This window comes from Triturus cristatus, chromosome 7, assembly GCF_964204655.1.
Source record: "Triturus cristatus chromosome 7, aTriCri1.1, whole genome shotgun sequence".
Taxonomy (NCBI): domain Eukaryota; kingdom Metazoa; phylum Chordata; class Amphibia; order Caudata; family Salamandridae; genus Triturus; species Triturus cristatus.
Window position 1 is genome coordinate 1,659,939,807 of NC_140590.1, and position 15,012 is coordinate 1,659,954,818.

Consider the following 15,012-nt stretch of genomic DNA (forward strand, 5'->3'; position numbering starts at 1 on the left):
CCCCGCGTCGGATACTGGAAACTGAAGAATGCCGGGCAGTGTGCGTTCTTGTGAGTGGCAAACAGGTCCAACTGAGGAAACCACCATATCCTGAAAATGTGAAGGACCACCTCCGGATGGAGACACCACTCATGATTGGCCAAATACTGCGGACTGAGACTGTCCGCAAGCACATTCAGTTCTCCGGCCAGATGATTTGCGATTTCACAAATGGTCCTGAGCCCAGGATCAGAGTCGCAGAACCTCTCTGCAGAGAAGATAGGACCCTAGGCCTCCCTGTTTGTGGATGTACCACAACGGGGCAGTGTTGTCCGTTAAGATCTGAACCGAATGGCTATGAAGGGTAAGGAGTAAGACCTTTAGAGCCAAACGTATCACCCGCAATTCCAGAAGATTGATGTGAAACACTCTTTCCTCGGAAGACCAAAGACCTTTGACCTCAGTGGAGGACCAGCTGGTCTCCCCACCTTAGAGTGGAGGCATCCGTTATCACTGTGGCCACCGTAGAAAGAGATTGAAATGGCTTCCCTTGAGACAGGTTGCCTGGAATACTCCACCATAACAGATCCGCTGCAGTGTCTGGACATAATGACCACCTCTTCGAGAACTCAGTTGTGTTGAAATGACTCCTTGCGGAGGCGCCACTAGAGGGCCCTCATATGCCAGCGTGCATGGTTGACCAACAGTATGCAGGAAGCAAATAGACCAAGCAGGCACAAGAGCTTCAGGACTGGAACAGCCGCTCCACTCTGAAAAAGTGAAATCATAGCCTGAATGTCTTGAATCCTCCGCAGAGACGGGAAGGCACTACTTACAGTAGTGTCCAGTACTGCCCCTATGAACAGGTTGCATTGAGAGGGCACATTTATCGAAAACCCCAACTCGACCAACAGTTGTGTTGTTACCTGCAAATGATGCAGCACCATCTCTGGTGAATTTGCTTCGAGCAGCTAGTCATCCAGATAGGTAAAAACAGGAATCCCCGACCTTCTGGAATGAGCTGCCACCACCGCCATCACCTTTGTGAAGACTCGCGGTGCAGAAGTAAGGTCGAACGGAAGGACCGCAAACTGGTAATCCTGATGCCGCACCATAAAACAAAGATACTTCCAATGCGACTTCAGGATGGGAATGTGAAAATAGGCATCCTGTAAATCGATCAACACCATCCAGTCTTCCATCTCTGGCGCAAGAAGAATCTGAGCCAGGGTCAACATTTTGAATTTTTCCTGTTTGAGGTAAAAATTCAAAACCCTGAGGTTGAGGAACGGTCGTAAACGACCATCCTTTTCGGGGATCAGGAAGTACAGAGAGTAGCACCCCTGACCCCTTTCCTGCTCCCGAACCACCTCGATTTCACCCTTTTGCAGAAATGACAGAACTTCTTACTGGAGAAGAAGATGCTCTTCCGAGCAAAAGCCCTGAAGGGAAGGGAAAAGAGGGGGGAACTCCCAGAAGGGTAGGGCATACCCATTCTCTATGATGTTCAACACGCAGAGATCTGTAGTAACAGACCTCCAGTGCTGTAGAAAATAGGACACCAGTCCTCCCACAGGACAAGAATGCTCTTGGATTGTGGAGCTAGAACTGTTTCCCTGCCACACTAGCTGGAGAGGCAGAAGAGAAGGAGTCTTGCTGTTGTGCAGCACCCCACAGACGACCTCTTACCTTTCCCCTGTAGGATCTATACAAAGGATTTGCCTGCCGCTGTTGTGGCTGTTGCCTAGCACAAAAGGACACGTTTCTTCCAAAGCAACAAAACTTGCGGAAGTGCCTAAAGCTACTGGGCTGAGATTAAAGTCCCAAAGACTTTACTGTCCTTAAAGCGTTGCAGCGCCGAATCCGCTTTAGCCTCAAACAGAGAGATCCACCGAAGGGCAACTCCAGTAATGCAGCTTGTACATCAGGAAAGGTTGCCGAACCATGCATGCTTCCTAGTAGCCACAGACGATCCCATCGCCCTGGCTACCAAATCGGCCGTGTCCAGACCAGATTGTATCACTTGGCAGGCAGCAGCTTGGGCGTCTGACAACACCTCTGAAAAATGCCCTTGTACCTCCTCGGGCAATTTTGAGACAACCTCCCTCCAGAGTCCATGAGGGCATGAATGTAGCGATAGATGGGAAGGAACCTGTAGACAGCTTCGAAGAGCAGGAAGCCTGGACCACCAAGCTTTCTGGCGAAGGATGGGTGGATAGAAACGCCGGATCCCCGGAGCCACCTTGTACCTCCTTGCCACTGTCCTGGAAACCCCTGGAGAGGACATTGGCTTCTGCCAGACATCGAGAATGGGCTCTTACAACACTTCATTGAAGGAAGGTAAAGGCTCTGAAATAGAGGGAGAAGAATGGAGCACCTCCATCAGAATATTATACCTCAACTCCGCTGTAGGAAGAGGCAACTACAAGAGGTCCGCAGCCTTTCTGATCACAAGGTGATATGAAGCCATCTCCTGCACTGGCAAACCCTTTGGTGATGAAAGCTTCCACTCAGGAGAGATGTCCAGGCCACTAGCCTCCTGTAAACCCTCAAAATACGAGTGAGGATCTACAATCTCTCCTTCCTCAGCCCCTCCATGTTCCTCCTGGTACTCTTCTTCCTCCAACAGTCTTTGCGCCTCTCTCTGAGAACTTATCCTCGGTACCGGCATCGGCAGCGCATTCGAGATCTGCGTCGAAGGAAGGTCCACAGAAACAGGAGTCGAAGCTGGTAGAGGTCGAGTCGGCGCCAGATCAGAACCAGACGCCACCGGGGGGGAGAGGAGCTCATTCCTCCAAAGACTGCAACTGCATTGAAATTCTCGGCATCGGAAGAGGCCAACTGTCTAGAGCCATAGGCATGAGCAGTGCCTGGGGAAAGTGAGGTGGCAAACCTCCCAGGGAATATGCCAACAGACCCATGGGGCCAACAGGCGCACCAGTAGGGTTTGCTGCTGAGGCAAACAAGCTAAACATCTCATTAAAAAAATGCGACAGATCCGATTCTGGAGCCGGGAAAGCAGGATACAGCGGATCCGGTATCACAGGCTCTGGAGCCACTCGCGGAGGCATTAAATTTGACTCCGGTTGTGGCGCCGGAGACCCCGGAGCCAGAGTTAGAGTGGTTTACTTAGGCAACGGTGGAGGTGTCGCATCTCTCGGAGACAATGCCGGAGTCACCCCAGGTGAAGGAGTCAGAGAGATCTCATCTCTACGATGACGTCTGAGACACCAACTTTGGAGCTGCATCCTTCAAAGAGCGATGCCGAGAACCATGGCACCGCTTCTTCTTGTGTTTCTTCGAAGACCTCAAAGTGTGTGGAGTCAGCGACTTCGAGTGGGTCCTTGACCTCCTGCGACCTCTCTTCTGCTTTTTGGTCTTGGTCATGAATAATTTGGCCTCCCTCTCCTTCAGGGCTTTTGGATTAATGCGCTTGCACAAAGTGCATGTCCCAACGTAATAGTCTGATGAAAGACACCATAAACAATCTTCATGGGGGTCAGTAATGGACATCTGCCCCCACATTCTCTGCATGGCTTAAAACCCAATTTTTTACAAAGTCGCTACAACAGCAACAAAGAAACTCCCAGAAATGGGGAGCCTGGGAAAAAAATGTTACGCGTCAACAGCGTGGAAAAAAGGGAACTGACGTCAACACCTCGGCGAGGTCTTTTTATGGCTCCGATGACGTCACGCGGAGTCGTGTGCGGAGCGGTCCCAATGTGATGTCCTTGTCGACGTGGGAGAGCTGAGGAGAAATGTTTCTGTGGAATACTGCGCATTGGGTAATTCAAAAGGTGAGGAATCCACAGGCAGATGTATCCATCAGAATTTTGTGTTAAATGGCTGACTGATCCAAATAGTTATTAATAAATCACTTATTCCTAATGTTGTTGCATACAGAGGAAACTCCATATCTGTCCTTAGTCTCTCAGAAAAGCCATTTAAGAGAGATTGTATTCTTTGAGCCCTGAAGAAGAGGCAGGTCACCACGAAACACATGTCGGCTCAGGCTCAAGCTAAGTTTTGTTGTTCAAAGCTAATAGTGATCTGGTCTTATATTACAACTAAGTACATCACACTATCCATTTAGAAGGGTCATCTTTTTAACTGTTTTGAAACTTGTGATTTGTACTTGTTTATCAGAGATTCGGAAAGAATGTGTATCAAGAAATGTTGAAATTGAAGAACGTAACTAATAACCTATAAGTTCTGGTGGAAATAACTATTAAGAATAACCTGTGTACTTAACAGGTGACTATGATTCTTGAATTACATAAATGAAAAATAAACAACATTAATATGGGTAACTCTGAGAGTTACTTGTACAATGCAAGGAGGACCTATAGGTATTTAAAGTGTTAAAAAGTGAATGCTCCCCTATTAGAATGACTAGCTTTTAACGCTCATAAAGCTCATAACTTTAGGAGGGGACATAGTTCAACAAGTGATGTACCTTTTTTAAAACAGTGGAAAAACTGACCAGGAAACCAGGAACATAATCCGCATGTAGGGCACAGAAAAAAAGGATCTGAGATCAACGGTCCTTGTGGCACCTTATGTTGGGCCAAAGACAACGAATGGCAAAGTCTTGCTGATTTGCACTTCAAGTCATACAGTGCCCGGGATGCCTGAGATTGGTAATACTGCAGACAAGTTTCGCAATACAGTCTAGCATGCACAGAAAGATTCACATAAAGAATCTGCAGGAAGGAGTATACTTTAGAATGACTTAGTTTACTCAATGCTTTATCATTTCTGATTACTTGATAGGTGTATGGAGTCCATTATTTGCACTCTTTTTCATTGTATACAGAGGAGAGTCCAACTTCCATCAGAAGGCATTAGAGATAACCTGTCATTTAGGTCAGTGGTCAACTAACTCCCAACAGTAGTAACCACTGAGAAACACCATGCACACTCATCCAAAAGAACACATTAGATTGAACACATGCCATTCCCCTAATTCAGCCTGGAAGCAGCATTGGGCTGCCTATCAAGGGACTCTCAAAAGCACTGCCACCAAAATATGCCACACACAAACATCTAACAGAGCACATTAAACTGAACAATTTTCATATATCTAACACAGTGAAGATATGCCATATTGTTGACTAAGACTGTTTTCAGAATAGCACTTGCCTCAATGAAACAGTACCAACATACAGTTAAAACTGTAAACAACACTCATAATATACACTCAACATTTGTGTCATGTATATTGGTACCTCTGTTACTACAGTATCTGCATTCATAAAATGATGCCCACAAAGATGAATTACTACAAACACTTTTGTATTACAATATTTTATTTGATTTCAACAGTACAAAACAATACACTACAAGTTCACATTCAGTATTACACACTGGTATTTCATGTCTCTTTTTCAGACTGTCATTAATACCTACTACTGCAAACATACCTTGATTTATTGAAAAGGCACAAAACAGCCTGTTCAACTTCACAGCGACGAGGCTTCCCTCCCCCACCCAGTGCCAAAACCAAACTACGTTTACACCCATGGCCATCACTCTAAATCTCTAGCAACTGATTCTAACAAAGTGACATTATAAAACTTGAAAATAATCATAATGGAATCTATACAGCAAGTGCTTTTTAGGAAGGTAAAACTAAAATACCACCATTTCATTCATATTAATTTGTGACCATGGGTAGGCAACCAGTACGGCGCATCCAATTTCACGCAGGCATATTCCCTGGCTGACTGCACCACAAGTATACCAGTTCGTTTTAATATTATGTGGCTTAAAAGAGAGTAAAAGAAAATAATGAAGGAATGAATCCTAATACGCCACTGGCATTTGAGCATGCTGACCTAAAGACAAGTGAACTGGACTTTTTTTTCGTAATTATCCTGTTAACATTTTTGCATGCCCGTTTCTGCGACTTTCTACTTGGCTTCACAGAAGCCCAAAGCAGTCCTCATTCATGTTTGCTCGTGGTACGTACACTCCCCAAAAAAAAGGGGAACTTGGAGGAAGTTAATTTCCACATTGAAGATTTGAAAGTCCACTAGCAAAGTTAATGATCCTCTTATGTGAATAGGAGTCATTGGTAATTAAGAAGCATGTGTTGCAACATACAAATATGAATTCACTTTTTGAAGGCCCAGTATTGATTATGATTCACAAGCAATGTCTAAAAGCGATTTATGCCATTTTTTTAGTTTCTGTCAGAACACAGGATTAGGATTTGTTGGCTAAGGACGAATTTCCACACATTAATAGGTTTGAGATAAAAATGCTTGGACTTTGACAAAATAGACAAGAAAACATGCCATAGAAGTCTCATTTTAATTAAAAAGAACAGAATAAATTAATACAAAATTGTACAAACTTTATTAGGAAAATGCTTTCTTTAATGGTGAACAAACTGCCCTAACAAATTACTGTTCAACAAGACCCACTGAGGGTCGCAAGCAAAAGGCCTAGAACCGCAGGGATAATGTCAAATGTTTATTGGGCAATTTTATATTTTAGCCAGAGTTTGTGAGATGCTATATTGTAACTATTGGCTGAAATATGGATCAGCTAAAGTCTTCATAATGAACAAAAGCTTATGCTAACACCACAGCAGGCTGATGTTTGGGCATGAACATTTGCATGGTCCACGTGCTGAGCCATAACGCCCAGATGCTGTTGACATATGCGAAATCATAACACTGCCAAGTCATGGCAAAAGATCGTACAATGGAAAATTAAATATTTAACAAAGAAAACTATAATCTGCTCTCATTTGCTCCACAGCAAATATTGTTTACCACAAGGCATTGATAAGCTCAAAACATCTTATGTATGTATGTTGCTTGTCTTCTGAGTGAGCAGAATGTGCAAATCATGTGGGTAGGTAAATTGGCTTAAAGGAGCCTGTGCGCACAAGGAAGCTGCAAGTACTCTACAACTTAGGAGTAAATAAGGTGCTTATAGAAGGTTCCTTTTTTGCCATTTAGCATTTTATTCATGTCGTAAAGCTCCTTTTGAAGTGCTTCAGAATGCTATTCTAGTGAAGCCACTTAGGTCAGGGGTATAGATTTCGTGTCACTGAATAGGCAGGATAGTCAAAATATGGTTTTGAAGAAAGTGGTTCCTATATTCACAGAGGACAGTGAAATCTTATAGGTTCATTCTATGAAAACCAATTCAAATTATATCTAGCATATAGCCTTGTTGCAACAGAGGATGGAGAAACTGGTGCTGCTATGCGTTCTAAGTACTGTGAACATTAATTGTCTATTTAATGTAAGCAAGATTAAAATAATTGCCATGCACCTTTAAAAACGTACGCCCTTCTTATCTCTCAGAAAGTATTAAAAGTTCTTCCTACCTTTTCTGTGCATACACTTATCAAAAATATGAAAACACTGCTCGTCTTTGGATAGAAGCAATACCACTGACTTTTAGCTTATACCTGTATACTTCATTGGTCAACAAACGTCTCAAAATGAATGGAAAACATTACAAAATAATGTTTAATATATTTTCTCCTGAAAAGCCTGTGCATATTTTCAAAGAAGCTATAGTGAATACACTAATTTGAATACTCCTGTGTAAATGGTAAATAAAGTCAGCTGCTAATTCCCCTTAGAAGTCAATGGGCAGGCTCACGCTTCACTAATTGTTCTTCCATCCAATATACTACAACCTACTTTAGATTCGGAGTATATCTGCTGTAAAATAAGTAGCAATTTATCCATAGAGAACAGACCCGATGGCATGCAATACAGATGAGCAGCTCATAAGAATAAATCATGCAGCGCTTTAACTTGCTTGTGACACACTTCACCCAGACAGTGGCCATCTGGAGAAAATGTCTGACTTTCTTAGAATTTACACCTCATTAGAGCAGTACTCTTGTGAAGCTGAGACTTAGTGGCTTGACAATGAATGAACATTTACGCATTCGGAAATGTTGCATTTCTCAAAGGTAAATGTGATGCATGTGTGCATTGAAACAAACATTTTTTTCCTTCATAGTAAACACATTCCGTGAGTTTTCCAGCCACACTTCCACTACTCTTGCTATTATTAAGTATATCTCTGACTGTGACACTAACTTCAAAATATAAAGGAATGCCTCAGAAACCACTCCATGAAGGTTCACACATAAACTACTGTGTAGTTTTTCGTGGGAATACATCCATTTACTAATGCAAATTTATACTTTGTGGATAACAATGTTGTCCTTGAACTCCTAACTATTGTATGTGGTCACCTAAGTGCCACTTGGGTTCAGTACCGGCGATGTGAATCGGGCCCTTGAAGAGAACACCTTAATTTTGCAAACTTGAGCTTGCACTAGTCACTACTGCCTGCTGAGCTAAGCTCTAATAACAGTGTCAGTAAAGCCAAGCTGGAGGTTCAACTGTACCAATCTGGGCCTTTTCAGTTTTCTAATTTAATGTAAATGTTTTTGGCATAATGCATTATTTTGTAAGAACACAAGTACATTGTTGGCACAATATGCAGTACACCACAGCATTTTACACTTGAACATAAAACTAACATATTGTATGTCGGTGTCAACATATGGAATCTGAGAATCAGTAAGAGGCAGCCACCGGTGACAGCCAAGAACATGTTTTACAACAAAGGTTTGGATCCCCAGTATATAGTGATACAGGAGCTCTTGAGAAGGAGCCTAAAAGGGCACAAGAGAAGTTTGTTAGGTGCGCTGGTGTAAGGACAGGTAGACTGTAAGTCAAAATGCACAGCTGGGAGCCCTTAGTTCCTAAAGACAATATTTCACCACAGAAAAAAATCACCCAAGATTCTAGTGTCTTCTCCACTCCAGGAGGAGAGGGGTTTCAATTTGAATGAGATGACGGCGATTTATAGTGTTAACTATTTGGGATATAAACTTATCCCATTACCGGTCAATGCTGCTCTGTGACAACTTTTTGCTCCACACTTTCTGAAGGTGTGTTTGAGCCATGATCTCTTTATCCCAGACTTCCCTAAGATTAAAGAAGTTCAGAGCAGGTTGGTACAAGAGATCACACAGTGGCTGTTTATTGGTCTATGAATGGTCAATAATATCTGCATGTTAGCACTAGGGTAGGCAGAACCTACATTTGAAACTCACAATTGTCATATTTTTATTTGATGTTACCAAATGCTGCCATTTACACGGTTTCCACAAAGCAAGGGGATGATCTCTCCCTTCCCTTATGCAAGAGATTTGAAGTACGCTGGTTGGACGTGTAACACAGCGCTGGTGGCAAATGAAGCCTCAAACTTGACCTGAGAAAAATATCAAGCATAGCTCTAGTTCTGTCTTTTACAACCACAAAAGCCATAGCCAAGCCAGTGTCTTTTGTGAAGGAGAGGTCTGATTGGTCAAGAATAGTACCCATTCAAGCAACTGCACTACACTTTACAGATATGTATTTATCATTTTTTATCTTGTTTCTTATATTATTGTGAAATGGACAGTGACTCTAGCTGACTATGCCAACCTATGGCCTTTGCCTCTATGTGAGAAACTGTCACTACTCTGGAGGGCTCACACCCCTGTGACCTCAATCAAGTGCCTTTCTCCTAAGCCATATCTGGATTTCTCTCAAGCGCCTGCTAACTTTGGGGTCGCAGTGTGTGCTAGACACAAATCCCATCACTCACTGACTTTCTTTCCTGTACTATCAGCTGGATTCAGTTAAGAAACTCTGTTAGATTGTAGCCCTGCTTTGTCACGAAGGATCTGTTAATAGATAACTTGTATCACAGAATATTCTAGTGAATTTACCTAACATTGTATAACATCTCTATTTCTTCTGCAGACACCATGAAACAGCTTGTAAACTCTACAAACGTCTCAGCATTTCAGTCACCTGCACAAACAATGCCCAGAATTCTTCTAAAGAAAAATGGAGCAAACGGTAATGGCATTTTGTGAACAATCTGAATGTCTCGAGTCTGTGCTCACGGTCATCTAAAAGTACAGCAAACTCCTTTTAAGCTACTAGATATATATCTTTTAACGGATCCACATTAGTGCTTTTTACTTCCGCAAGATAGGTGCCAGGCTGTTTGCACCGTAAGCACCTGTCTGTTTACATCAATTTCCCTACATGGCTCATTACCTCCTCGTCAGCCCTCCCCGTCCCAGTCCTAACTACATGAGCATAGCTCCTCCCACCAGAAACTCCCAAGTAACTTAAAACCCATCCCTTCCCTCCAGGCCACATCCACACCCTGAGGGATATAACTCTGTGACCCGCCTATCCACATCCTGTTTGTTTTTTCTGCGGATTCACTTCCGGCCAGACTTCGTCGTAGGGGGTGCTGGACCTGTGCCTCCTTTCGGGTAAGTGAGAAACGGGCTGCTCAGCCGCCGTTTAAACCCCTACAAAGTACCTGTTGATTATGTTGCATGTACGTTTGAGTCCCTGCTTTAGCGGGACCATGGGGATGGGGGGTCCGGACTGCCTGATGTGGAGTAGTGACTCCCTGCTGCAGCCTCCCCTCTTCCGGGTTCTTTTCCTGCTCTTGCGAGAACACCCGGGGAGGTGTGTTGGGCACGGCTGGCTTTTCTGTGCGCCGAGGACGTGGCAGTTTGGCTCCTCCACGGAGGTGTGTTTCATGGGCTCGGTGCTCGTCTCGTATCAAGCCTGTGTTTTTCACCTTTTGTTTCCTGCTGGGCAAATGCCTAGTGGGATCTCGTGTTGGGTAGTGCAGTGGGTGCCCGATTATTCTGGGGCCTCCCTCTGCTTGCATAGGTTACTGTTTACCGCTGCTAGGGGGGTCGCCCTGCTGGGGGTTTCCCTGTCATAGAGTCAGTTTGCTGGCTATGGGGGTCATATGGTATGTTTGTGGCTCTAATCCCCTGCTCCCTGCAGTGCTGCGGGGGCATTTGGGAGTTTCTTACCTGTGTGTTCACTGGTTCCTGGGGCAGGGGCTTTTGGGTTCCTTCAGGTCCTTACAGTTAGGCCCTGTTCAGTCTTTCCTTCAGTAGGTTTGTGATTGTCTCTGATTGGTTGGTTTGGAGGCTGGCATTTAGTCCTGTTTGGGGACTGGCTGTGGGTCCGGGTGGTGTTCCCTAGTTGGCCCTTAGGGATTTTTTCTTTGATTGGTCTGGGATATTTCTTGGGGTCTGGTTCTATGTTCTCCTGTTCACAACATGGAGGGTAGAGGAGCGGATGAACGTGAGCTCGGCTGTGAGTATGAGGTGGTGGTCGCTGGATCTTCCATTGCTCATTTCATTGCGGATATACAAAAGATGATTGAGGCTGCTGTGGCGGCGGCCTTTTTGGCTCGTGAACCCAAGGGGCCTAAGAAGCAGAAATTGGATGCCTCGGCGGAGGTCGATCCAGACATTGACTGATGAGGAGGTGAAGTGTTGTTTTGTCCAGAGGGCGGACCTTCGCTGTGTTCTGCAGCATGTTCGAGACAATTTGGGGTTCCCTGGTCCCGTGGAGGGTGGGGAGTCTGAAGATTTCTTCGCCAATTACCGAAAGAAGGAACCTGAAAGCCTGCCCATTCATAAATCTGTGAGGAATGTGCTGGAGGGGGAGTGGAAGGATGTTGACAAACATGCCTTTCCCCCGGTTTCTGGCTAGGCGGTATCCTTTGCAGGGATTCACTGAGGAGTTCCCGGCCGTGGTGAAGTTGGATTCCCTGCTAGCTGGTATGTGGTCTAAGAGCCTGGTGGTGTCTGAGGATGCGGTTCCTTCAGATCCTGGGGACAAGCGGGTTGAAGGGGCCTTGAAGCGGTCCTTTCCTGCCTCTAATCTTGAAGTTCGGTCTGCAGCTTACACCAGCTATCTTGTTCAGTCGCTTCTAAAGGACTGTCAGGGTATTTCTGAGCAGCTCATGCAGGATTAGGATCCCTCAGTCTTTGTCCATGTTGGAACAACAGTTGCGTTTCATGGCAGATTTGCCCTTCGACTCCCTTAGCGCTGCGGTGGCGGCTGCTGGTGCCTCTGTTGCTGCTAGGAGGCAGTTGTGGCTTAAGTCTTGGAAGGCGGAGGCTGCTCAGACGGCTGCCGTGATGAAGCTTCCCTTCATGGGCTCTAAGCTGCTTGGGGAGCCGTTGGAGGCTTTGATAAAGAAAACAGCTGAGGACAAGAGATTGTTGGCTCCGGTCTGCTCTTCTCAGAAGGGGAAGTTTGCGGGTTATAAGTGGGCTTTTGGGCAGGCGTTTCAATCTAAGATGGCAGCCCAGCCCTTTCGTGGTAGGGGACATGGCTGGGGTGTCCCTTCCTTCCACAAGTCCCGTGGTCAACAGGGTGCTTCCTTTTTTGCAGGTCCCTCCAAGTCGTGACTATGTGGAGAGTTCATTGGGGGTACCTGTTGGGGGTTGCCTCACCTCTTTTTTTCCTGTTCGGGAGGAGTTCGTTTGGGATCAGTCTGTCCTGCAGGTGGTCTGGCTGGGCTACAGAATAGAATTTGGAACTCCTCCGGTGGATGTGTTCAGAGCTACCCCTGTTCCCAGGTCTCAGAAAAGATGACGGGCGCTGTTTGATGGAGTTTGGGACTTGGTGTCAAAGGGGGCTGTGGTGAAGGTGCCTGTGTGTCAACAAGGGCGGGGGGTTTACTCAATCCTATTTTTGATCCAGAAGCCAAATGGGGACTTTCGTCCTGTGCTGGATCTCAAGGCTATAAACTTGTGTATCCCTCATCGGTCCTTCAAAATGGTGACTCTACAGTTGATTCTTCCCTTCCTGTCAGTGGGGGATTTCCTGCATTCTCTCGATCTCCGGGATGCCTACTTTCATGTGCCGGTGCACGCGGATTCGCAGAGGTTCCTACGTATCTGTGTGGGGGGGGGAACATTACCAGTTCCAGGTATTTCCGTTTGGCCTGTCTGCCTCTCCGAGGGTGTTTACTAAAGTGTTGGCACCCTTGGTGGGTTTGTTGCATGTTCAGGGTATGCATGTGTTCCCCTCCTTGGACGATTGGTTGATCTCTTCCTCCTCTTTCCTTCAGGCTCAGGCACATACCCAGGAGGTTTGCAGTCTCCTTCAACGGTTCGGGTGGGTTCTGAACTTGGAGAAATCCTGTCTTTGCCCCACTCAGGAACTGCTGTTCATTGGGGGGGGAGAGGGGGGGGCATCAGTCTTCCATGGCTCACCAGTGGTTTCATGTTTAGGGGCTGATGTCAGCTACGGTGATGATTGTACCTTGGGCCCGTTTACACTTGTACCCCCTGGTGAATCATCTTCTGGGCTATTGGGATCCGACCTCTCTGAATTACAAGCTGTTGATACCGGGGGTGTGTGTCCATCGCCCTGGAGTTGTCCTGGTGGCTGGTGGATCTGAACCTCTTGCAGGGATCGCCCTTTGTGTCCCAGGAGAGGTTGGTCCCGACGACCAATGCCAGCGAACTGGGTTGGGAAGTCGGTGCAGGGTCTTTGGTCTGTGCCGGGAGCGGAAATGCCCTCGAATTGGAGGGAACTGAAGGCGGTTCAGTTGGCGTTGACTCATTTTCTGCCTTGGGTCCTCCAGAGGGATGTGATGGTATGGTCAGACAACACGGTGGTGGTGTGTTATATCAACCGCCAGGGGAGTGTGAAGGTGGCTTCCCTCAATTTGTTGGCACATCGTATCAGCCTGTGGGCAGAGTCTCACTTGTTGTCTCTGAGAGATTTACATTTACCGGGGATATTGAACTCAGAGGCGGATTGCTTGAGCAGGGTGTTTCCCTCCCTGTCGGACATGTGCCTGTCGCTGGACGTGTTTGGTTGCCTGATGGCCCGGTTCGGAGTCCCGGTGGTGGACCTATTTGCCGCCCCAGAGAACGCCTTGAGGGAGAAGTTTCGTTCTCTGGTTCGGTCAGCCACGGTTTGGAGGGTGGATGCCCTGTCCTTCCGGTGGGAGGGGGGCCTGATGTATGCCTTTCCCCCTATTGCTCTAATTTCCCCGGGTTCTGCTGAAGGTCAAACTAGATCGGGCTTCGGTGATCCTGGTGGCTCCGGATTGGTCCAGGAGGCCTTGGTTCCCGCTGTTATTGAAGTTGGCGGTGGGATCTTGCTGGAGAATGCTGGTGGTCCCTTGTCTCTTGTCGTTTTCCCCTCTGTCTCGGGGGTGTCTGGTCCGCCTGGCTGTTGAGAGGATGAACCTTGTGGCGTTGGGGTGTTCTCCTTCGGTGGCTGAATTTATTCAGCGGTCCAGGCGCCCTTCGACTCCCAAGTCCTATGCCAGACATTGGGTATCTTTTCAGTCTTGGTGTACGGCACGAGGGTGGTCTGCGTTGGATGTGGATCCGGTGCATGTCTTGAAGTTTTTGAGGGACGGCTTTGACTTGGGTCTAGCTGTATCCTCCCTGAGGGCTCAGTGGGCGGCTGTTCAGGTCTTTCGGGGTTCGGTCTGTGAGCCTGTGGTTCCCCTGGTGTCCCGTTTGTTAAGGAGTTGTTTCCTTCAAAAGCCTGTCATTAGGTCCTTTGCTCCTAGTTGGGATCTTCCTCTGGGATTGGGGGCATTGCAGGTGGCTCCCTTTGAGCCTCTGCATGAGGTTTCTTTGAGCTTTCTGACAATCAAGGTGCTTTTCCTTGTAGCTATTACCTCGGCTCGGCGGATTGGGGAGTTGGGCTCCTTGATTTGTTCGGTCCCTTTTTTACGATGTTTTCCTGATCGGGTGCGGCCTGATCCTTCCTTTGTTCCCAAGATCCCTTCCTCCTTTCACTGCTCTGCGGATCTGGTTTTTCCTGTTTTCTGTCCTTGTCCTCTTTCGGAGGTTGAGGTGCGGCTGCACTCTTTGGATGTTCGGAGGGCTGTGGAGATCTATTTGATGCGTACTGAGCCTTTTCGTAAGGTGGAGTCCCTTTTTGTGACCTTTGGGCTGACTGGTCAGGGTCTGAAGCCTTCTGGGGCTACCCTCAGTCGTTGGCTGTGGTGGGCTGTGGGTGCTGCGTATGAGGCTTGTGGTGTGTTGGCTCCTGGGTATGTTCAGGGGAGGTCGACTCGGGGGTTGGCTGCTTCCTGGGCTTGTTTTCAAGGGGCTTCCATGGCCAAGATCTGCAGGGCTGCTACCTGGAGTTCTCCTCACACCTTTATGTCCCATTATCATTTGGTGGT